General features: G+C 40.6%; 19 non-coding genes across 19 annotated transcripts; all 19 read right to left on the bottom strand.

Moving 5' to 3' along the window:
• Window positions 1-11439: 11439 nt before the first annotated feature.
• On the bottom strand, window positions 11440-11551 carry TRNAL-CAA (transfer RNA leucine (anticodon CAA)). The gene is made up of 2 exons: window positions 11514-11551; window positions 11440-11485 (listed from the first exon to the last, which is right to left on the bottom strand). It is a non-coding gene; the product is annotated as a tRNA-Leu (tRNA).
• Window positions 11552-11839: 288 nt separating this feature from the next.
• Window positions 11840-11912, bottom strand: TRNAV-AAC (transfer RNA valine (anticodon AAC)). The gene has a single exon. It is a non-coding gene; the product is annotated as a tRNA-Val (tRNA).
• Window positions 11913-12299: 387 nt separating this feature from the next.
• TRNAP-AGG (transfer RNA proline (anticodon AGG)) lies at window positions 12300-12371 on the bottom strand. Its single transcript has one exon. It is a non-coding gene; the product is annotated as a tRNA-Pro (tRNA).
• Window positions 12372-12800: 429 nt separating this feature from the next.
• Window positions 12801-12873, bottom strand: TRNAV-UAC (transfer RNA valine (anticodon UAC)). The gene has a single exon. It is a non-coding gene; the product is annotated as a tRNA-Val (tRNA).
• A 385-nt stretch (window positions 12874-13258) lies between these two features.
• TRNAP-CGG (transfer RNA proline (anticodon CGG)) lies at window positions 13259-13330 on the bottom strand. Its single transcript has one exon. It is a non-coding gene; the product is annotated as a tRNA-Pro (tRNA).
• Window positions 13331-14300: 970 nt separating this feature from the next.
• TRNAL-CAA (transfer RNA leucine (anticodon CAA)) lies at window positions 14301-14412 on the bottom strand. Its single transcript has 2 exons — window positions 14375-14412; window positions 14301-14346 (listed from the first exon to the last, which is right to left on the bottom strand). It is a non-coding gene; the product is annotated as a tRNA-Leu (tRNA).
• A 747-nt stretch (window positions 14413-15159) lies between these two features.
• TRNAP-AGG (transfer RNA proline (anticodon AGG)) lies at window positions 15160-15231 on the bottom strand. Its single transcript has one exon. It is a non-coding gene; the product is annotated as a tRNA-Pro (tRNA).
• Window positions 15232-15660: 429 nt separating this feature from the next.
• Window positions 15661-15733, bottom strand: TRNAV-UAC (transfer RNA valine (anticodon UAC)). Its single transcript has one exon. It is a non-coding gene; the product is annotated as a tRNA-Val (tRNA).
• A 385-nt stretch (window positions 15734-16118) lies between these two features.
• TRNAP-CGG (transfer RNA proline (anticodon CGG)) lies at window positions 16119-16190 on the bottom strand. The gene has a single exon. It is a non-coding gene; the product is annotated as a tRNA-Pro (tRNA).
• A 936-nt stretch (window positions 16191-17126) lies between these two features.
• On the bottom strand, window positions 17127-17238 carry TRNAL-CAA (transfer RNA leucine (anticodon CAA)). The gene is made up of 2 exons: window positions 17201-17238; window positions 17127-17172 (listed from the first exon to the last, which is right to left on the bottom strand). It is a non-coding gene; the product is annotated as a tRNA-Leu (tRNA).
• Window positions 17239-17526: 288 nt separating this feature from the next.
• Window positions 17527-17599, bottom strand: TRNAV-AAC (transfer RNA valine (anticodon AAC)). The gene has a single exon. It is a non-coding gene; the product is annotated as a tRNA-Val (tRNA).
• Window positions 17600-17985: 386 nt separating this feature from the next.
• On the bottom strand, window positions 17986-18057 carry TRNAP-AGG (transfer RNA proline (anticodon AGG)). The gene has a single exon. It is a non-coding gene; the product is annotated as a tRNA-Pro (tRNA).
• A 429-nt stretch (window positions 18058-18486) lies between these two features.
• On the bottom strand, window positions 18487-18559 carry TRNAV-UAC (transfer RNA valine (anticodon UAC)). Its single transcript has one exon. It is a non-coding gene; the product is annotated as a tRNA-Val (tRNA).
• A 385-nt stretch (window positions 18560-18944) lies between these two features.
• TRNAP-CGG (transfer RNA proline (anticodon CGG)) lies at window positions 18945-19016 on the bottom strand. The gene has a single exon. It is a non-coding gene; the product is annotated as a tRNA-Pro (tRNA).
• A 1336-nt stretch (window positions 19017-20352) lies between these two features.
• On the bottom strand, window positions 20353-20425 carry TRNAV-AAC (transfer RNA valine (anticodon AAC)). The gene has a single exon. It is a non-coding gene; the product is annotated as a tRNA-Val (tRNA).
• A 386-nt stretch (window positions 20426-20811) lies between these two features.
• TRNAP-AGG (transfer RNA proline (anticodon AGG)) lies at window positions 20812-20883 on the bottom strand. The gene has a single exon. It is a non-coding gene; the product is annotated as a tRNA-Pro (tRNA).
• A 429-nt stretch (window positions 20884-21312) lies between these two features.
• On the bottom strand, window positions 21313-21385 carry TRNAV-UAC (transfer RNA valine (anticodon UAC)). The gene has a single exon. It is a non-coding gene; the product is annotated as a tRNA-Val (tRNA).
• Window positions 21386-21770: 385 nt separating this feature from the next.
• TRNAP-CGG (transfer RNA proline (anticodon CGG)) lies at window positions 21771-21842 on the bottom strand. Its single transcript has one exon. It is a non-coding gene; the product is annotated as a tRNA-Pro (tRNA).
• Window positions 21843-22778: 936 nt separating this feature from the next.
• Window positions 22779-22890, bottom strand: TRNAL-CAA (transfer RNA leucine (anticodon CAA)). Its single transcript has 2 exons — window positions 22853-22890; window positions 22779-22824 (listed from the first exon to the last, which is right to left on the bottom strand). It is a non-coding gene; the product is annotated as a tRNA-Leu (tRNA).
• Window positions 22891-23088: the final 198 nt, after the last annotated feature.

Here is a 23088-nt window from a genome sequence, read left to right as displayed (position 1 = left end):
GGCTTTAAAAAGTTGTTATTCAACATGACGCACAATCCAAAAACCATTTTGAATCAATTTTTCTACAGTCCAAAAAATTACTTTTCTGATGAAAAACGATGACCCGTGACCTGTCGATCTTTCTCCAGATGGCCAGAAATGGAAATTTTTTAATGTTTAATTTTTTGACTGTAAATGACTATTCCATGTGAATTATCACTTTTGGAACTAAAATAAGTGTGTTTAGAGTCACTTTAATGCCTGAAATTGGTCGAAATAGAAGCTTCTGAATGGGAGAAATAGTCTGTAAAAATGGCAATTTTGGTCACATTGAGGTTTTAAAAAGTAGTTATTTAACATGAAACACAAGCCACATAACATTTTGAGTCAAGTTTTTTTACAGTCCAAATAATCAATTTTCTGATGAAAAACGATGACCCGTGACCTGTCGAAATTTCTCCAGATGGTCAGAAATGGAAATTTTTTAATGTTGAATTTTTTCACTGTAAATGACTATTCCATGTGAATTATCACGTTTGGACCTAAAATCAGTGTGTCTAGAGTCACTTTAATGCCTGAAATTGCTCGAAATAGAAGCTTCTGAATAGGAGAAAAAGTCAGTAAAAATGGCAATTTTGGTCACATTGAGGCTTTAACAAGTAGTTATTCAACACGAGGCACAGTCCAAATGACATTTTGAATACATTTTTCTACAGTCCAAAAAATCAATTTTCTGATGAAAAACGATGACCCGTGACCTGTCGAAATTTCTCCAGATGGTCAGAAATGGAAATGTTTTAATGTCTAATTTTTTGACTGTAAATGACTATTCCATGTGAATTATCACTTTTGGAACTTAAATAAGTATGTTTAGAGTCACTTTAATGCCAGAAATTGGTCGAAAAAGAAGCTTCTGATTATGAGAAAAAGTCTGTAAAAATGGCAATTTTGGTCACATTGAGGCTTTAAAAAGTAGTTATTCAGCATGAGGCATAGTCCAAATGATATTTTGAATCAATTTTTCTACAGTCCAAAAAATAAATTTTCTGATGAAAAACGATGACCTGTGACCTGTTGAAATTTCTCCAGATGGTCAGAAATGGACATTTTTTAATGTTTAATTTTTTGACTGTAAATGACTATTCCATGTCAATTATCACTTTTGGAACTAAAATAAGTGTGTTTAGAGTCACTTTAATGCCTGAAATTGGTCTAAATAGAAGCTTCTGAATATGAGAAAAAGTTTGTAAAAATGTCAATTTTGGTCACATTGAGGATTTAAAAAGTAGTTATTCAACATGACGCACAATCCAAATGACATTTTGAATACATTTTTCTACAGTCCAAAAAATCAATTTTCTGATGAAAAACGATGACCCGTGACCTGTCAAAATTTCTCCAGATGGTTAGAAATGGACATTTTTTAATGTTACATTTTTTGACTGTAAATGACTATTCCATGTGAATTATCACTTTTGGAACAAAAATAAGTGTGTTTAGAGTCACTTTAATGCCTGAAATTGGGCGGAATAGATGCTTCTGAATAGGAGAAAGTCAGTAAAAATGGCAATTTTGGTCACATTGAGGCTTTAAAAAGTTGTTATTCAACATGATGCACAATACAAATAACATTTTGAATCAATTTTTCTACAGTCCAAAAAATTACTTTTCTGATGAAAAACGATGACCCGTGACCTGTCGATCTTTCTCCAGATGGCCAGAAATAGAAATTTTTTAATGTTTAAATTTTTTGACTGTAAATGACTATTCCATGTGAATTATCACTTTTGGAACAAAAATAAGTGTGTTTAGAGTCACTTTAATGCCTGAAATTGGTCGAAATAGAAGCTTCTGAATAGGAGAAAAAGTCTGTAAAAATTGCAATTTTGGTCACATTGAGGCTTTAAAAAGTAGTTATTCAACATGACGCACAATCCAAATGACATTTTGAATCAATTTTTGTACAGTCCAAATAATCAATTTTCTGATGAAAAACGATGACCCGTGACCTGTCGCAATTTCTCCAGATGGTCAGAAATGTAAATTTTTTAATGTTTAATTTTTTGACTGTAAATGACTATTCCATGTGAATTATCACTTTTGGAACAAAAATAAGTGTGTTTAGAGTCACTTTAATGCCTGAAATTGGTCGAAATAGAAGCTTCTGAATAGGCGAAAAAGTCGGTAAAAATGGCAATTTTGGTCACATTGAGGCTTTAAAAAGTAGTTATTCAACATGAAACACAAGCCAAATGACATTTTGAATCAATTGTTTTACAGTTAAAAAAATCAATTCTCTGATGAAAAACGATGACCCGTGACCTGTCGAAATTTCTCCAGATGGTCAGAAATGGAAATGTTTTAATGTCTAATTTTTTGACTGTAAATGACTATTCCATGTGAATTATCACTTTTGGAACTAAAAAAAGTGTGTTTAGAGTCACTTTAATGCCAGAAATTGGTCGAAAAAGAAGCTTCTGATTATGAGAAAAAGTCTGTAAAAATGGCAATTTTGGTCACATTGAGGCTTTAAAAAGTAGTCATTCAGCATGAGGCACAGTCCAAATGATATTTTGAATCAGTTTTTCTACAGTCCAAAAAATAAATTTTCTGATGAAAAACGATGACCCTTGACCTGTCGAAGTTTCTCCAGACGGTCAGAAATGGAAATTTTTTAATGTTTAATTTTTTGACAGTAAATGACTATTCCATGTGAATTATCACTTTTGGAACAAAAACAAGTGTGTTTAGAGTCACTTTAATGCCTGAAATTGCTAGAAATAGAAGCTTCTGAAAAGGAGAAAAAGTTGGTAAAAATGGCAATTTTGGTCACATTGAGGCTTTAACAAGTAGTTATTCAACATGACGCACAATCCAAATGACATTTTGAATACATTTTTCTACAGTCCAAAAAATCAATTTTCTGATGAACAACGATGACCCGTGACCTGTCGAAATTTCTCCAGATGGTCAGAAATGGACATTTTTTAATGTTTAATTTTTTGACTGTAAATGACTATTCCATGTGAATTATCACTTTTGGAACTAAAATAAGTGTGCTGAGAGTCACTTTAATGCCTGAAATTGGTCGAAATAGAAGCTTCTGAATAGGCAAAAAAGTCGGTAAAAATGGCAATTTTGGTCACATTGAGGCTTTAAAAAGTAGTTATTCAACATGAGGCACAGTCCAAATGACATTTTGAATACATTTTTCTACAGTCCAAAAAATCAATTTTCTGATGAAAAACGATGACCCGTGACCTGTCAATTTCTCCAGATGGTCAGAAATGGAAATTTTTTAATGTTTAATTTTTTCACTGTAAATGACTATTCCGTGTGAATTATCCCTTTTGGACCTAAAATCAGTGTTCTAGGGTCACTTTAATGCCTGAAATTGCTAGAAATAGAAGCTTCTGAATAGGAGAAAAAGTCTGTAAAAATGGCAATTTTGGTCACATTGAGGCTTTAAAAAGTAGTTATTCAGCATGAGGCACAGTCCAAATGATATTTTGAATCAATTTTTCTACAGTCCAAAAAATAAATTTTCTGATGAAAAACGATTACCCTTGACCTGTCGAAGTTTCTCCAGATGGTCAGAAATGGAAATTTTTTAATGTTTAATTTTTTGACAGTAAATGACTATTCCATGTGAATTATCACTTTTGGAACAAAAACAAGTGTGTTTAGAGTCACTTTAATGCCTGAAATTGCTAGAAATAGAAGCTTCTGAAAAGGAGAAAAAGTTGGTAAAAATGGCAATTTTGGTCACATTGAGGCTATTCCATGTGAATTATCACTTTTGGAACAACAATAAGTGTGTTTAGAGTCACTTTAATGCCTGAAATTGGTCAAAATAGAAGCTTCTGAATAGTAGAAAAAGTCTATAAAAATGTCAATTTTGGTCACATTGAGGCTTTAAAAAGTAGTTATTCAACATGACGCACAATCCAAATGACATTTTGAATCAATTTTTTTACAGTCCAAAAATTCCATTTTCTGATGAAAAACGATGACCCGTGACCTTTCGAAATTTCTCCAGATGGTCAGAAATGGAAATTTTTTAATGTTTAATTTTTTGACTGTAAATGACTATTCCATGTGAATTATCAATTTTGGAACAAAAAAAAGTGTGTTTAGAGTCACTTTAATGCCCGAAATTGGTCAAAATAGAAGATTCTGAATAGGAGAAAAAGTCAATAAAAATGTCAATTTTGGTCACATTGAGGCTTTAAAAAGTAGTTATCCAACATGACGCACAATCCAAATGACATTTTGAATCAATTCTTCTACAGTCCAAAAAATCAATTTTCTGATGAAAAACGATGACCCGTGACCTGTCGAAATTTCTCCAGATGGTCAGAAATGGACATTTTTTGATGTTTAATTTTTTGACTGTAAATGACTATTGCATGTGAATTATCACTTTTGGAACAAAAATAAGTGTGTTTAGAGTCACTTTAATGCCTGAAATTGGTCAAAATAGAAGCTTCTGAATAGTAGAAAAAGTCTATAAAAATGTCAATTTTGGTCACATTGAGGCTTTAAAAAGTAGTTATTCAACATGATGCACAATCCAAATGACATTTTGAATCAATTTTTTTACAGTCCAAAAATTCCATTTTCTGATGAAAAACGATGACCCGTGACCTTTCGAAATTTCTCCAGATGGTCAGAAATGGAAATTTTTTAATGTTTAATTTTTTGACTGTAAATGACTATTCCATGTGAATTATCAATTTTGGAACAAAAAAAAGTGTGTTTAGAGTCACTTTAATGCCCGAAATTGGTCAAAATAGAAGCTTCTGAATAGGAGAAAAAGTCGGTAAAAATAGCAATTTTGGTCACATTGAGGCTTTAAAAAGTAGTTATTCAACATGAGGCACAATCCAAATGACATTTTGAATCAATTTTTCTACAGTCCAAAAAATCAATTTTCTGATGAAAAACGATGACCCGTGACCTGTCAAAATTTCTCCAGATGGTCAGAAATGGAAATTTTTTTATGTTTAATTTTTTGACTGTAAATGACTATTCCATGTGAATTATCAATTTTGGAACAAAAATAAGTGTGTTTAGAGTCACTTTAATGCCTGAAATTGGTCAAAATAGAAGCTTCTGAATAGGAGAAAAAGTCTGACATGACGCACAATCCAAATGACATTTTGAATCAATTTTTCTACATTCCAAAAAATCTATTTTCTGATGAAAAACGATGATCCGTGACCTGTTGATCTTTCTCCAGATGGTCAGAAATAGAAATTTTTTGATGTTTAATTTTTTGACTGTAAATGACTATTTCATGTGAATTATCACTTTTGGAACTAAAATAAGTGTGTTTAGAGTCACTTTAATGCCTGAAATTGGTTGAAATAGAAGCTTCTGAATAGGCGAAAAAGTCAGTAAAAATGCCAATTTTGGTCACATTGAGGCTTTAAAAAGTAGTTATTCAACACGAGGCACAGTCCAAATGACATTTTCAATAAATTTTTCTACAGTCCAAAAATTCACTTTTCTGATGAAAAACGATAACCCGTGACCTGTCGAAATTTCTCCAGATGGTCAGAAATGGAAATTTTTTGATGTTTAATTTTTTGACTGTAAATGACTATTCCTTGTCAATTATCAATTTTGGAACAAAAATAAGTGTGTTTAGAGTCAATTTAATGCCTGAAATTGGTCAAAATAAAAGCTTCTGAAAAGGAGAAAAAGTCTATAAAAATGTCAATTTTTGTCACATTGAGGCTTTAAAAAGTAGTTATTCAACACGAGGCACAGTCCAAATGACATTTTCAATAAATTTTTCTACAGTCCAAAAAATCAATTTTCTGATGAAAAACGATGACCCGTGACCTGTCAAAATTTCTCCAGATGGTCAGAAATGGAAATTTTTTAATGTTTAATTTTTTGACTGTAAATGACTATTCCATGTGAAATATCAATTTTGGAACAAAAATAAGTGTGTTTAGAGTCACTTTAATGCCCGAAATTGGTCAAAATAGAAGCTTCTTAATAGGAGAAAAAGTCTGACATGACGCACAATCCAAATGACATTTTGAATCAATTTTTCTACATTCCAAAAAATCTATTTTCTGATGAAAAACGATGATCCGTGACCTGTTGATCTTTCTCCAGATGGCCAGAAATGGAAATTTTTTATGTTTAATTTTTTGACTGTAAATGACTATTCCATGTGAATTATCAATTTTGGAACACAAATAAGTGTGTTTAGAGTCAATTTAATGCCTGAAATTGGTCAAAATAAAAGCTTCTGAAAAGGAGAAAAAGTCTATAAAAATGGCAATTTTGGTCATATTGAGGCTTTAAAAGTAGTTATTCAACATGAGGCACAGTCCAAATGACATTTTGAATACATTTTTCTACAGTCCAAAAAATCAATTTTCTGATGAAAAACGATGACCCGTGACCTGTCAAAATTTCTCCAGATGGTCACAAATGGAAATTTTTTGATGTTTAATTTTTTGACTGTAAATTACTATTCCATGTGAATTATCACTTTTGGAACAAAAATAAGTGTGTTTAGAGTCACTTTAATGCCTGAAATTGGTCAAAATAGAAGCTTCTGAATAGGAGAAAAAGTCGGTAAAAATAGCAATTTTGGTCACATTGAGGCTTTAAAAAGTAGTTATTCAACATGAAGCACAGTCCAAATGACATATTCAATAAATTTTTCTACAGTCCAAAAAATCAATTTTCTGATGAAAAACGATGACCCGTGACCTGTCGAAATTTCTCCAGATGGTCAGAAATGGACATTTTTTGATGTTTAATTTTTTGACTGTAAATGACTATTGCATGTGAATTATCACTTTTGGAACAAAAATAAGTGTGTTTAGAGTCACTTTAATGCCTGAAATTGGTCAAAATAGAAGCTTCTGAATAGGAGAAAAAGTCGGTAAAAATAGCAATTTTGGTCACATTGAGGCTTTAAAAAGTAGTTATTCAACATGACGCACAGTCCAAATGACATTTTCAATAAATTTTTCTACAGTCCAAAAATTCACTTTTCTGATGAAAAACGATAACCCGTGACCTGTCGAAATTTCTCCAGATGGTCAGAAATGGACATTTTTTTATGTTAAATTTTTTGACTGTAAATGACTATTCCATGTGAATTATCACTTTTGGAACAAAAATACGTGTGTTTAGAGTCACTTTAATGCCTGAAATTGGTCAAAATAGAAGCTTCTGAATAGGAGAAAAAGTCTATAAAAATGTCAATTTTGGTCACATTGAGGCTTTAAAAGTAGTTATTCAACATGAGGCACAATCCAAATGACATTTTGAATCAATTTTTCTACAGTCCAAAAAATCAATTTTCTGATGAAAAACGATGACCCGTGACCTGTCAAAATTTCTCCAGTTGGTCAGAAATGGAAATTTTTTAATGTTTAATTTTTTGACTGTAAATGACTATTCCATGTGAATTATCAATTTTGGAACAAAAATAAGTGTGTTTAGAGTCACTTTAATGCCTGAAATTGGTCAAAATAGAAGCTTCTGAATAGGAGAAAAAGTCTGACATGACGCACAATCCAAATGACATTTTGAATCAATTTTTCTACATTCCAAAAAATCTATTTTCTGATAAAAAACGATGATCCGTGACCTGTTGATCTTTCTCCAGATGGCCAGAAATGGAAATTTTTTAATGTTTAATTTTTTGACTGTAAATGACTATTCCATGTGAATTATCAATTTTGGAACAAAAATAAGTGTGTTTAGAGTCAATTTAATGCCTGAAATTGGTCAAAATAAAAGCTTCTGAAAAGGAGAAAAAGTCTATAAAAATGGCAATTTTGGTCATATTGAGGCTTTAAAAGTAGTTATTCAACATGAGGCACAGTCCAAATGACATTTTGAATACATTTTTCTACAGTCCAAAAAATCAATTTTCTGATGAAAAACGATGACCCGTGACCTGTCAAAATTTCTCCAGATGGTCAGAAATGGAAATTTTTTGATGTTTAATTTTTTGACTGTAAATGACTATTCCATGTGAATTATCACTTTTGGAACAAAAATAAGTGTGTTTAGAGTCACTTTAATGCCTGAAATTGGTCAAAATAGAAGCTTCTGAATAGGAGAAAAAGTCGGTAAAAATAGCAATTTTGGTCACATTGAGGCTTTAAAAAGTAGTTATTCAACATGACGCACAGTCCAAATGACATTTTCAATAAATTTTTCTACAGTCCAAAAATTCACTTTTCTGATGAAAAACGATAACCCGTGACCTGTCGAAATTTCTCCAGATGGTCAGAAATGGACATTTTTTTATGTTAAATTTTTTGACTGTAAATGACTATTCCATGTGAATTATCACTTTTGGAACAAAAATACGTGTGTTTAGAGTCACTTTAATGCCTGAAATTGGTCAAAATAGAAGCTTCTGAATAGGAGAAAAAGTCTATAAAAATGTCAATTTTGGTCACATTGAGGCTTTAAAAGTAGTTATTCAACATGAGGCACAATCCAAATGACATTTTGAATCAATTTTTCTACAGTCCAAAAAATCAATTTTCTGATGAAAAACGATGACCCGTGACCTGTCAAAATTTCTCCAGTTGGTCAGAAATGGAAATTTTTTAATGTTTAATTTTTTGACTGTAAATGACTATTCCATGTGAATTATCAATTTTGGAACAAAAATAAGTGTGTTTAGAGTCACTTTAATGCCTGAAATCGGTCAAAATAGAAGCTTCTGAATAGGAGAAAAAGTCTGACATGACGCACAATCCAAATGACATTTTGAATCAATTTTTCTACATTCCAAAAAATCTATTTTCTGATGAAAAACGATGATCCGTGACCTGTTGATCTTTCTCCAGATGGCCAGAAATGGAAATTTTTTAATGTTTAATTTTTTGACTGTAAATGACTATTCCATGTGAATTATCAATTTTGGAACAAAAATAAGTGTGTTTAGAGTCAATTTAATGCCTGAAATTGGTCAAAATAAAAGCTTCTGAAAAGGAGAAAAAGTCTATAAAAATGGCAATTTTGGTCACATTGAGGCTTTAAAAGTAGTTATTCAACATGAGGCACAATCCAAATGACATTTTGAATCAATTTTTCTACATTCCAAAAAATCTATTTTCTGATGAAAAACGATGATCCGTGACCTGTCGATCTTTCTCCAGATGGTCAGAAATGGAAATTTTTTAATGTTTAATTTTTTGACTGTAAATTACTATTCCATGTGAATTATCACTTTTGGAACAAAAATAAGTGTGTTTAGAGTCACTTTAATGCCTGAAATTGGTCGACTTAGAAGCTTCTGAATAGGAGAAATAGTCGGTAAAAATGGCAATTGTGGTCACATTGAGGCTTTAAAAAGTAGTTAGTCAACATGACGCTCAATCCAAATGACATTTTGAATCAATTTTTCTACAGTCCAAAAAATCAATTTTCTGATGAAAAACGATGACCCGTGACCTGTCAAATTTCCCAGATGGTCAGAAATGGAAATTTTTTAATGTTTAATTTTTTGACTGTAAATGACTATTCCATGTGAATTATCACTTTTGGAACTAAAAGGAGAAGTTCTCCTCGAAAGCTATCCTGCCAGCATGGGTAAGGTGTCTTGCCTCCACTCATTTCTCAGTCTTTTAAACGAAAAGGAGGTGTTTGAGGACAGGAGGTGCGCATATACTTTCTTACTCAGATGTATGCGTTTTCCGCAGGTCGCATTCAATGTTAAGTTTCGCCATTCAGATTCCAAGATGGCGGAACGAGGTGACGTGGCGAGCAGAGGGATCGATCGGCCGCTCTTGTCTATTGTGAAGCGGCGATTACATGTGTATGTTTGTTCCTGGTTTATCGCAGTGCTGATAGGCACTAAGCCGCCTCTTTCATGTTTGAGATTATGCTGCGGCATCTAGAGAAGGCAATTCATTACGCTGAGGTATTGTGTCCACTTGAAGAAGGCCATAACTCCTGCAGAAGGATTTTCTATTCCTGAAATGTAAACCCCTCCGCGGTCTGTAGGAGGAAGGAATCATCCATTTTGCAGATAAACGTACATCTCCCGAGGAGAGCAAACTAACCATGGGGGTAGGCATTCCCATGCACCATACATGCCAAGAGACCCGCTTCAGGCAGGAGACGCCCGAATTTTTTGAAGACGAAAATGTATTTAGCTCTCTGCTTCAATAAAAGACAATGGAGAAATTATATTCCCCGATTTTTTTTTTTTTCGTTTTATTTTTTTCAATCCCCCGTTTTCATGGTCTAAAATGTTGCCATTTATGATGCGCAATTTATTGACACATATGGCGATTCCGAGATTTCCAGCCTCCTGGATGTCCGTTTACCAGCCACCAATTTTTTACGTTAGTGAATCTCCACTCATCTGGAGAGCGGCGATGGCCGCCTGCTGTTTACACGCCATTCCAACGACTTTCACAATAATGACTTACATGTTCACAGTGCTTTCTGTCACAGACTGGGACCTTGTAGCACTAAACTTACACAAGTCACTATTCTCATCCCGCACCAACCAGTATTTAATTTGTTGGCCTTCTGGTGCAGTGCATTAACTAATAGTGGTTACATAATGTGCAAAATTGTATTTTCCACTAATCGACATAACTAACTTACATTTAATTTTTATTTAAGGTCTGGGTTATTGTATATGTAGTTACTGAAGGGATCAGCCGATATCCTAGCTGCCAGTGAGCAGAAAAAAGGCACTGATGAGAACTGCAGGCACTTTCTGTCACTTGTACTTCTCTGCAAGTCCTGGACCCTTGCCCCATAAACTTCCACCCCAGAAGCAAGGGAGGGCCTGCCAATTCTTGCTCCTAAGAAAGAGGCGTTTGATTCTTGGATTCAAACACGCTCACTCAGCGCTCGATCAGGCTCGATCAGGCGAGATTTATATGAGTGGCTCACAGGACTGAAACACTCACCTGGGAGACCCAGGGTGGCTGAATTCCCAGAATGGTCATTGTTGGGCAAGTCACCTCCTTTCCTCCTGCCTCAATCTAGAATTGGCTGCAAATCACAAGATAGAGTTCAATGTCCGTGTGAACTGCCTACTCCCAGCTACCTCTCTGTCTTCCTTATGTAAATTAAAATTCGCAAGGGGTGACCAATGACAATCTGCTCCTCCCACATAACCAGGAAGCCCTGTTGAACATGTCTGCCTGTGTTGTTGCAGGGACAGTGCCTTCTCCGCCCAAAAGGTGGCAGGAGAGCCTCACAACAAAGATAGGATCAACTGCTTAATGAGAAACCAGCACGGCAGTTAGTGTGATGGAGTGCAAATTTAACGGAAGTTGTGCCTGAGGTGTCCCTTCCAGGAATACATGGAATTGTGATTGAGGGCCCAGCCTGATCGTTGGTGGATTTCTCGTCATATGTTACAGGTCCGTGCAAAGATTGTGGCGTGTGGGGAATGCACTGCAAAAAACAGGAAGATTTAAGGGTGTAAAAGAGACCTGTCAGAAGTGGGATTTGAACCCACGCCTCCATGAGGAGACCAGAAGTCTCAGTTGCACTGAAGATCAAGCTCTCTTGAGTCTGGCGCCTTAGACCACTCGGCCATCCTGACAGCCCTGGCTATGTACAGGTCTGACTCTTCTGTCTGCACTTGCCAATGTTTGCACTTACAGCGTTCACAGCAATGTCACAGGTGTAAAGGCCCCACAATACAACATGGCATGATAAAAAAAAAGCTAGGCACAAGAGCGACCACTGATGGATGCGGATTACTTTGTTTCGTCTTGCAAAAGTAAAGGAAGTTTCCCACGGCTCGCTGGGTTCATGGACCGCCTCTTCTTAAGCTTGCATTGAGATAATAAGGTTTTAGAGGGTGCACATAAAAGCAGCTCATGCACAGTGTTTCTGCCCGGTCTCGAACCGGGGACCTTTCGCGTGTTAGGCGAACGTGATGACCACTACACTACAGAAACTAACTTGCTGTGTTTTACTGTTAGAGCAAGGTTCCTCTCAAGGATTCTCTCTACTTCTATTCTGCTGTATCAGCAGCCACTCAGAAAGCGAGGAGCAAGTGTGAAAACTGCAGAGATATCAGCCAACATGCTTGCAACTAGACGTATTAAAAATTTACTTATGCAGGCATCGACAGACAAATATCTGATGCCTAAATGCCAGCAAGTACAGCTTGGGAAAGCATCACCTGGGACACACACAGACTAAGCATGAAGGCAGAAAAAGCATGGATATCCATTTTTCTTCTGAGGTTCAAAATAATTTGTGCAACAATGCGCCGAGTGTAATGAGAAATAGTCAGGCATTGTGAGTTTTGAGTAGGATTCGTATGTTTACCTCTAAAAAAAGGGCTCGTCCGGGATTTGAACCCGGGACCTCTCGCACCCTAAGCGAGAATCATACCCCTAGACCAACGAGCCGAGGCACACAAGAGTCACCTTTCGCACCGGCTCCGGGGGTTATTGGCAGCGAGTTGGTGAATGCTTCACCCAAAGCAAGCAACTGCACATGCTGCTCTCTTCTGCAATATGGTTGCTGTCTTTTCCATGGCCGTCATCGAACAAGAAATGAAAATGCCTCCATCCTTCAGACATTTTGTTTGCTCTAGGTGTATGCTCTCGGCGAGGACAATAAAACAATTTCTGCTCTCATGCCTTGCTTTCATCAAGTAGGCCCACCCTTCAGTACAAAAGGACGTGCAAACGAATGGCGCAAACTATCGTCACTTCTCTTTTTGAGCTGTCACTGATGCCCCTGGAGCACAGTACGTCACGCTGGCGAGGGATAGACAGCTTCCATTATCTCAGCTTTCCTATAAGTTGAGAGAGTAAATGCAAACAATAAGCTGCTGTTTCTGCCCGGTCTCGAACCAGGGACCTTTCGCGTGTAAAGCGAACGTGATAACCACTACACCACAGAAACAGATACTCTGGCAGCAATCTTCTTGGCATGTAGTGGGCTGGAAAGCACAGACCAAGGGCCAATGTCCATGAAGCTCAACGTTGGACCCTCCTTACCCGATCTCTTTCTTTGGAAGAAAGGAACGAGGACCACTTTTATTCCAAAAGGCGATTTTAAAACCATACCTGAAATCACACTAGAAAAACACTTTGAATTTAATGTTCCTACACTGATGGTCCACCCCAGAAAAGCAGTTGCAAAGAAGTCCGGCACTGAAATTCTATACGCCAAAAGTGGGAAACAGCGTGCAGGGAAAGGAACTTTCTCACCACACACGGCGTCTTCTAGCATTGAAAAGAAGAAATGGTCCTATATAATAAGCAGCTTAAAAATAATTCCACAGCTTGGGCTCGTCCGGGATTTGAACCCGGGACCTCTCACACCCGAAGCGAGAATCATACCCCTAGACCAACGAGCCTGATTCCCCAATTGGCAATTTGAACAATTTCTGATGCGTCTTTCAGAAACAAAGCAGTGCTATTTGGCTGCTCTCTCTCTATGTGAGCCACACAAAGTCATGTTTCTCTCAAGATGTTGTTTTTTTCACTCTTGCAAGGAAGGGATCAGCCGATATCCTAGCTGCCAGTGAGCAGAAAAAAGGCACTGATGAGAACTGCAGGCACTTTCTGGCACTTGTACTTCTCTGCAAGTCCTGGACCCTTGCCCCATAAACTTCCACCCCAGAAGCAAGGGAGGGCCTGCCAATTCTTGCTCCTAAGAAAGAGACGTTTGATTCTTGGATTCAAACACGCTCACTCAGCGCTCACTCACTGAGCGCTCACTCACTCAGCGCTCGCTCGATCAGGCTCGATCAGGCGAGATTTATATGAGTGGCTCGCAGGACTGAAACACTCACCTGGGAGACCCAGGGTGGCTGAATTCCCAGAATGGTCATTGTTGGGCAAGTCACCTCCTTTCCTCCTGCCTCAATCTAGAATTGGCTGCAAATCACAAGATAGAGTTCAATGTCCGTGTGTACTGCCTACTCCCAGCTACCTCTCTGTCTTCCTTATGTAAATTAAAATTCGCAAGGGGTGACCAATGACAATCTGCTCCTCCCACATAACCAGGAAGCCCTGTTGAACATGTCTGCCTGTGTTGTTGCAGGGACAGTGCCTTCTCCGCCCAAAAGGTGGCAGGAGAGCCTCACAACAAAGATAGGATCAACTGCTTAATGAGAAACCAGCACGGCAGTTAGTGTGATGGAGTGCAAATTTAACGAAAGTTGTGCCTGAGGTGTCCCTTCCAGGAATACATGGAATTGTGATTGAGGGCCCAGCCTGATCGTTGGTGGATTTCTCGTCATATGTTACAGGTCCGTGCAAAGATTGTGGCGTGTGAGGAATGCACTGCAAAAAACAGGAAGATTTAAGGGTGTAAAAGAGACCTGTCAGAAGTGGGATTTGAACCCACGCCTCCATGAGGAGACCAGAATTCTCAGTTGCACTGAAAATCAAGCTCTCTTGAGTCTGGCGCCTTAGACCACTCGGCCATCCTGACAGCCCTGGCTCTGTACAGGTCTGACTCTTCTGTCTGCACTTGCCAATGTTTGCACTTACAGCGTTCACAGCAATGTCACAGGTGTAAAGGCCCCACAATACAACATGGCATGATAAAAAAAAAGCTAGGCACAAGAGCGACCACTGATGGATGCGGATTACTTTGTTTCGTCTTGCAAAAGTAAAGGAAGTTTCCCACGGCTCGCTGGGTTCATGGACCGCCTCTTCTTAAGCTTGCATTGAGATAATAAGGTTTTAGAGGGTGCACATAAAAGCAGCTCATGCACAGTGTTTCTGCCCGGTCTCGTACCGGGGACCTTTCGCGTGTTAGGCGAACGTGATGACCACTACACTACAGAAACTAACTTGCTGTGTTTTACTGTTAGAGCAAGGTTCCTCTCAAGGATTCTCTCTACTTCTATTCTGCTGTATCAGCAGCCACTCAGAAAGCGAGGAGCAAGTGTGAAAACTGCAGAGATATCAGCCAACATGCTTGCAATTAGACGTATTAAAAATTTACTTATGCAGGCATCGACAGACAAATATCTGATGCCTAAATGCCAGCAAGTACAGCTTGGGAAAGCATCACCTGGGACACACAGAGACTAAGCATGAAGGCAGAAAAAGCATGGATATCCGTTTTTCTTCTGAGGTTCAAAATAATTTGTGCAACAATGCGCCGAGTGTAATGAGAAATAGTCAGGCATTGTGAGTTTTGAGTAGGATTCGTATGTTTACCTCTAAAAAAGGGCTCGTCCGGGATTTGAACCCGGGACCTCTCGCACCCTAAGCGAGAATCATACCCCTAGACCAACGAGCCGAGGCACACAAGAGTCACCTTTCGCACCAGCTCCGGGGGTTATTGGCAGCGAGTCGGTGAATGCTTCACCCAAAGCAAGCAACTGCACATGCTGCTCTCTTCTGCAATATGGTTGCTGTCTTTTCCATGGCCGTCATCGAACAAGAAATGAAAATGCCTCCATCCTTCAGACATTTTGTTTGCTCTAGGTGTATGCTCTCGGTGAGGACAATAAAACAATTTCTGCTCTCATGCCTTGCTTTCATCAAGTAGGCCCACCCTTCAGTACAAAAGGACGTGCAAACGAATGGCGCAAACTATCGTCACTTCTCTTTTTGAGCTGTCACTGATGCCCCTGGAGCACAGTACGTCACGCTGGCGAGGGATAGACAGCTTCCATTATCTCAGCTTTCCTATAAGTTGAGAGAGTAAATGCAAACAATAAGCTGCTGTTTCTGCCCGGTCTCGAACCAGGGACCTTTCGCGTGTAAAGCGAACGTGATAACCACTACACCACAGAAACAAATACTCTGGCAGCAATCTTCTTGGCATGTAGTGGGCTGGAAAGCACAGACCAAGGGCCAATGTCCATGAAGCTCAACGTTGGACCCTCCTTACCCGATCTCTTTCTTTGGAAGAAAGGAACGAGGACCACTTTTATTCCAAAAGGCGATTTTAAAACCATACCTGAAATCACACTAGAAAAACACTTTGAATTTAATGTTCCTACACTGATGGTCCACCCCAGAAAAGCAGTTGCAAAGAAGTCCGGCACTGAAATTCTATACGCCAAAAGTGGGAAACAGCGTGCAGGGAAAGGAACTTTCTCACCACACACGGCGTCTTATAGCATTGAAAAGAAGAAATGGTCCTATATAATAAGCAGCCTAAAAATAATTCCACAGCTTGGGCTCGTCCGGGATTTGAACCCGGGACCTCTCGCACCCGAAGCGAGAATCATACCCCTAGACCAACGAGCCTGATTCCCGAGTCGCCAATTTGAACAATTTCTGATGCGTCTTTCAGAAACAAAGCAGTGCTATTTGGCTGCTCTCTCTCTATGTGAGCCACACAAAGTCATGTTTCTCTCAAGATGTTGTTTTTTTCACTCTTGCAAGGAAGGGATCAGCCGATATCCTAGCTGCCAGTGAGCAGAAAAAAGGCACTGATGAGAACTGCAGGCACTTTCTGGCACTTGTACTTCTCTGCAAGTCCTGGACCCTTGCCCCATAAACTTCCACCCCAGAAGCAAGGGAGGGCCTGCCAATTCTTGCTCCTAAGAAAGAGGCGTTTGATTCTTGGATTCAAACACGCTCACTCAGCGCTCGATCAGGCTCGATCAGGCGAGATTTATATGAGTGGCTCGCAGGACTGAAACACTCACCTGGGAGACCCAGGGTGGCTGAATTCCCAGAATGGTCATTGTTGGGCAAGTCACCTCCTTTCCTCCTGCCTCAATCTAGAATTGGCTGCAAATCACAAGATAGAGTTCAATGTCCATGTGTACTGCCTACTCCCAGCTACCTCTCTGTCTTCCTTATGTAAATTAAAATTCGCAAGGGGTGACCAATGACAATCTGCTCCTCCCACATAACCAGGAAGCCCTGTTGAACATGTCTGCCTGTGTTGTTGCAGGGACAGTGCCTTCTCCGCCCAAAAGGTGGCAGGAGAGCCTCACAACAAAGATAGGATCAACTGCTTAGTGAGAAACCAGCACGGCAGTTAGTGTGATGGAGTGCAAATTTAACGGAAGTTGTGCCTGAGGTGTCCCTTCCAGGAATACATGGAATTGTGATTGAGGGCCCAGCCTGATCGTTGGTGGATTTCTCGTCATATGTTACAGGTCCGTGCAAAGATTGTGGCGTGTGGGGAATGCACTGCAAAAAACAGGAAGATTTAAGGGTGTAAAAGAGACCTGTCAGAAGTGGGATTTGAACCCACGCCTCCATGAGGAGACCAGAAGTCTCAGTTGCACTGAAGATCAAGCTCTCTTGAGTCTGGCGCCTTAGACCACTCGGCCATCCTGACAGCCCTGGCTATGTACAGGTCTGACTCTTCTGTCTGCACTTGCCAATGTTTGCACTTACAGCGTTCACAGCAATGTCACAGGTGTAAAGGCCCCACAATACAACATGGCATGATAAAAAAAAAGCTAGGCACAAGAGCGACCACTGATGGATGCGGATTACTTTGTTTCGTCTTGCAAAAGTAAAGGAAGTTTCCCACGGCTCGCTGGGTTCATGGACCGCCTCTTCTTAAGCTTGCATTGAGATAATAAGGTTTTAGAGGGTGCACATAAAAGCAGCTCATGCACAGTGTTTCTGCCCGGTCTCGAACCGGGGACCTTTCGCGTGTTAGGCGAACGTGATGACCACTACACTACAGAAACTAACTTGCTGTGTTTTACTGTTAGAGCAAGGTTCCTCTCAAGGATTCTCTCTACTTCTATTCTGCTGTATCAGCAGCCACTCAGAAAGCGAGGAGCAAGTGTGAAAACTGCAGAGATATCAGCCAACATGCTTGCAATTAGACGTATTAAAAATTTACTTATGCAGGCATCGACAGACAAATATCTGATGCCTAAATGCCAGCAAGTACAGCTTGGGAAAGCATCACCTGGGACACACACAGACTAAGCATGAAGGCAGAAAAAGCATGGATATCCGTTTTTCTTCTGAGGTTCAAAATAATTTGTGCAACAATGCGCCGAGTGTAATGAGAAATAGTCAGGCATTGTGAGTTTTGAGTAGGATTCGTATGTTTACCTCTAAAAAAGGGCTCGTCCGGGATTTGAACCCGGGACCTCTCGCACCCTAAGCGAGAATCATACCCCTAGACCAACGAGCCGAGGCACACAAGAGTCACCTTTCGCACCAGCTCCGGGGGTTATTGGCAGCGAGTCGATGAATGCTTCACCCAAAGCAAGCAACTGCACATGCTGCTCTCTTCTGCAATATGGTTGCTGTCTTTTCCATGGCCGTCATCGAACAAGAAATGAAAATGCCTCCATCCTTCAGACATTTTGTTTGCTCTAGGTGTATGCTCTCGGTGAGGACAATAAAACAATTTCTGCTCTCATGCCTTGCTTTCATCAAGTAGGCCCACCCTTCAGTACAAAAGGACGTGCAAACGAATGGCGCAAACTATCGTCACTTCTCTTTTTGAGCTGTCACTGATGCCCCTGGAGCACAGTACGTCACGCTGGCGAGGGATAGACAGCTTCCATTATCTCAGCTTTCCTATAAGTTGAGAGAGTAAATGCAAACAATAAGCTGCTGTTTCTGCCCGGTCTCGAACCAGGGACCTTTCGCGTGTAAAGCAAACGTGATAACCACTACACCACAGAAACAGATACTCTGGCAGCAATCTTCTTGGCATGTAGTGGGCTGGAAAGCACAGACCAAGGGCCAATGTCCATGAAGCTCAACGTTGGACCCTCCTTACCCGATCTCTTTCTTTGGAAGAAAGGAACGAGGACCACTTTTATTCCAAAAGGCGATTTTAAAACCATACCTGAAATCACACTAGAAAAACACTTTGAATTTAATGTTCCTACACTGATGGTCCACCCCAGAAAAGCAGTTGCAAAGAAGTCCGGCACTGAAATTCTATACGCCAAAAGTGGGAAACAGCGTGCAGGGAAAGGAACTTTCTCACCACACACGGCGTCTTATAGCATTGAAAAGAAGAAATGGTCCTATATAATAAGCAGCCTAAAAATAATTCCACAGCTTGGGCTCGTCCGGGATTTGAACCCGGGACCTCTCGCACCCGAAGCGAGAATCATACCCCTAGACCAACGAGCCTGATTCCCGAGTCGCCAATTTGAACAATTTCTGATGCGTCTTTCAGAAACAAAGCAGTGCTATTTGGCTGCTCTCTCTCTATGTGAGCCACACAAAGTCATGTTTCTCTCAAGATGTTGTTTTTTTCACTCTTGCAAGGAAGGGATCAGCCGATATCCTAGCTGCCAGTGAGCAGAAAAAAGGCACTGATGAGAACTGCAGGCACTTTCTGGCACTTGTACTTCTCTGCAAGTCCTGGACCCTTGCCCCATAAACTTCCACCCCAGAAGCAAGGGAGGGCCTGCCAATTCTTGCTCCTAAGAAAGAGGCGTTTGATTCTTGGATTCAAACACGCTCACTCAGCGCTCGATCAGGCTCGATCAGGCGAGATTTATATGAGTGGCTCACAGGACTGAAACACTCACCTGGGAGACCCAGGGTGGCTGAATTCCCAGAATGGTCATTGTTGGGCAAGTCACCTCCTTTCCTCCTGCCTCAATCTAGAATTGGCTGCAAATCACAAGATAGAGTTCAATGTCCGTGTGAACTGCCTACTCCCAGCTACCTCTCTGTCTTCCTTATGTAAATTAAAATTCGCAAGGGGTGACCAATGACAATCTGCTCCTCCCACATAACCAGGAAGCCCTGTTGAACATGTCTGCCTGTGTTGTTGCAGGGACAGTGCCTTCTCCGCCCAAAAGGTGGCAGGAGAGCCTCACAACAAAGATAGGATCAACTGCTTAATGAGAAACCAGCACGGCAGTTAGTGTGATGGAGTGCAAATTTAACGGAAGTTGTGCCTGAGGTGTCCCTTCCAGGAATACATGGAATTGTGATTGAGGGCCCAGCCTGATCGTTGGTGGATTTCTCGTCATATGTTACAGGTCCGTGCAAAGATTGTGGCGTGTGGGGAATGCACTGCAAAAAACAGGAAGATTTAAGGGTGTAAAAGAGACCTGTCAGAAGTGGGATTTGAACCCACGCCTCCATGAGGAGACCTGAAGTCTCAGTTGCACTGAAGATCAAGCTCTCTTGAGTCTGGCGCCTTAGACCACTCGGCCATCCTGACAGCCCTGGCTATGTACAGGTCTGACTCTTCTGTCTGCACTTGCCAATGTTTGCACTTACAGCGTTCACAGCAATGTCACAGGTGTAAAGGCCCCACAATACAACATGGCATGATAAAAAAAAAGCTAGGCACAAGAGCGACCACTGATGGATGCGGATTACTTTGTTTCGTCTTGCAAAAGTAAAGGAAGTTTCCCACGGCTCGCTGGGTTCATGGACCGCCTCTTCTTAAGCTTGCATTGAGATAATAAGGTTTTAGAGGGTGCACATAAAAGCAGCTCATGCACAGTGTTTCTGCCCGGTCTCGAACCGGGGACCTTTCGCGTGTTAGGCGAACGTGATGACCACTACACTACAGAAACTAACTTGCTGTGTTTTACTGTTAGAGCAAGGTTCCTCTCAAGGATTCTCTCTACTTCTATTCTGCTGTATCAGCAGCCACTCAGAAAGCGAGGAGCAAGTGTGAAAACTGCAGAGATATCAGCCAACATGCTTGCAATTAGACGTATTAAACATTTACTTATGCAGGCATCGACAGACAAATATCTGATGCCTAAATGCCAGCAAGTACAGCTTGGGAAAGCATCACCTGGGACACACACAGACTAAGCATGAAGGCAGAAAAAGCATGGATATCCGTTTTTCTTCTGAGGTTCAAAATAATTTGTGCAACAATGCACCGAGTGTAATGAGAAATAGTCAGGCATTGTGAGTTTTGAGTAGGATTCGTATGTTTACCTCTAAAAAAGGGCTCGTCCGGGATTTGAACCCGGGACCTCTCGCACCCTAAGCGAGAATCATACCCCTAGACCAACGAGCCGAGGCACACAAGAGTCACCTTTTGCACCAGCTCCGGGGGTTATTGGCAGCGAGTCGGTGAATGCTTCACCCAAAGCAAGCAACTGCACATGCTGCTCTCTTCTGCAATATGGTTGCTGTCTTTTCCATGGCCGTCATCGAACAAGAAATGAAAATGCCTCCATCCTTCAGACATTTTGTTTGCTCTAGGTGTATGCTCTCGGTGAGGACAATAAAACAATTTCTGCTCTCATGCCTTGCTTTCATCAAGTAGGCCCACCCTTCAGTACAAAAGGACGTGCAAACGAATGGCGCAAACTATCGTCACTTCTCTTTTTGAGCTGTCACTGATGCCCCTGGAGCACAGTACGTCACGCTGGCGAGGGATAGACAGCTTCCATTATCTCAGCTTTCCTATAAGTTGAGAGAGTAAATGCAAACAATAAGCTGCTGTTTCTGCCCGGTCTCGAACCAGGGACCTTTCGCGTGTAAAGCGAACGTGATAACCACTACACCACAGAAACAGATACTCTGGTAGCAATCTTCTTGGCATGTAGTGGGCTGGAAAGCACAGACCAAGGGCCAATGTCCATGAAGCTCAACGTTGGACCCTCCTTACCCGATCTCTTTCTTTGGAAGAAAGGAACGAGGACCACTTTTATTCCAAAAGGCGATTTTAAAACCATACCTGAAATCACACTAGAAAAACACTTTGAATTTAATGTTCCTACACTGATGGTCCACCCCAGAAAAGCAGTTGCAAAGAAGTCCGGCACTGAAATTCTATACGCCAAAAGTGGGAAACAGCGTGCAGGGAAAGGAACTTTCTCACCACACACGGCGTCTTATAGCATTGAAAAGAAGAAATGGTCCTATATAATAAGCAGCCTAAAAATAATTCCACAGCTTGGGCTCGTCCGGGATTTGAACCCGGGACCTCTCGCACCCGAAGTGAGAATCATACCCCTAGACCAACGAGCCTGATTCCCGAGTCGGCAATTTGAACAATTTCTGATGCGTCTTTCAGAAACAAAGCAGTGCTATTTGGCTGCTCTCTCTCTATGTGAGCCACACAAAGTCATGTTTCTCTCAAGATGTTGTTTTTTTCACTCTTGCAAGGAAGGGATCAGCCGATATCCTAGCTGCCAGTGAGCAGAAAAAAGGCACTGATGAGAACTGCAGGCACTTTCTGGCACTTGTACTTCTCTGCAAGTCCTGGACCCTTGCCCCATAAACTTCCACCCCAGAAGCAAGGGAGGGCCTGCCAATTCTTGCTCCTAAGAAAGAGGCGTTTGATTCTTGGATTCAAACACGCTCACTCAGCGCTCGATCAGGCTCGATCAGGCGAGATTTATATGAGTGGCTCACAGGACTGAAACACTCACCTGGGAGACCCAGGGTGGCTGAATTCCCAGAATGGTCATTGTTGGGCAAGTCACCTCCTTTCCTCCTGCCTCAATCTAGAATTGGCTGCAAATCACAAGATAGAGTTCAATGTCCGTGTGAACTGCCTACTCCCAGCTACCTCTCTGTCTTCCTTATGTAAATTAAAATTCGCAAGGGGTGACCAATGACAATCTGCTCCTCCCACATAACCAGGAAGCCCTGTTGAACATGTCTGCCTGTGTTGTTGCAGGGACAGTGCCTTCTCCGCCCAAAAGGTGGCAGGAGAGCCTCACAACAAAGATAGGATCAACTGCTTAATGAGAAACCAGCACGGCAGTTAGTGTGATGGAGTGCAAATTTAACGGAAGTTGTGCCTGAGGTGTCCCTTCCAGGAATACATGGAATTGTGATTGAGGGCCCAGCCTGATCGTTGGTGGATTTCTCGTCATATGTTACAGGTCCGTGCAAAGATTGTGGCGTGTGGGGAATGCACTGCAAAAAACAGGAAGATTTAAGGGTGTAAAAGAGACCTGTCAGAAGTGGGATTTGAACCCACGCCTCCATGAGGAGACCAGAATTCTCAGTTGCACTGAAGATCAAGCTCTCTTGAGTCTGGCGCCTTAGACCACTCGGCCATCCTGACAGCCCTGGCTATGTACAGGTCTGACTCTTCTGTCTGCACTTGCCAATGTTTGCACTTACAGCGTTCACAGCAATGTCACAGGTGTAAAGGCCCCACAATACAACATGGCATGATAAAAAAAAAGCTAGGCACAAGAGCGACCACTGATGGATGCGGATTACTTTGTTTCGTCTTGCAAAAGTAAAGGAAGTTTCCCAC

This window comes from Triturus cristatus, chromosome 10 (assembly GCF_964204655.1).
Source record: "Triturus cristatus chromosome 10, aTriCri1.1, whole genome shotgun sequence".
Lineage (NCBI taxonomy): Eukaryota > Metazoa > Chordata > Amphibia > Caudata > Salamandridae > Triturus > Triturus cristatus.
This window is presented reverse-complemented; position numbering and strand designations above follow the sequence as displayed.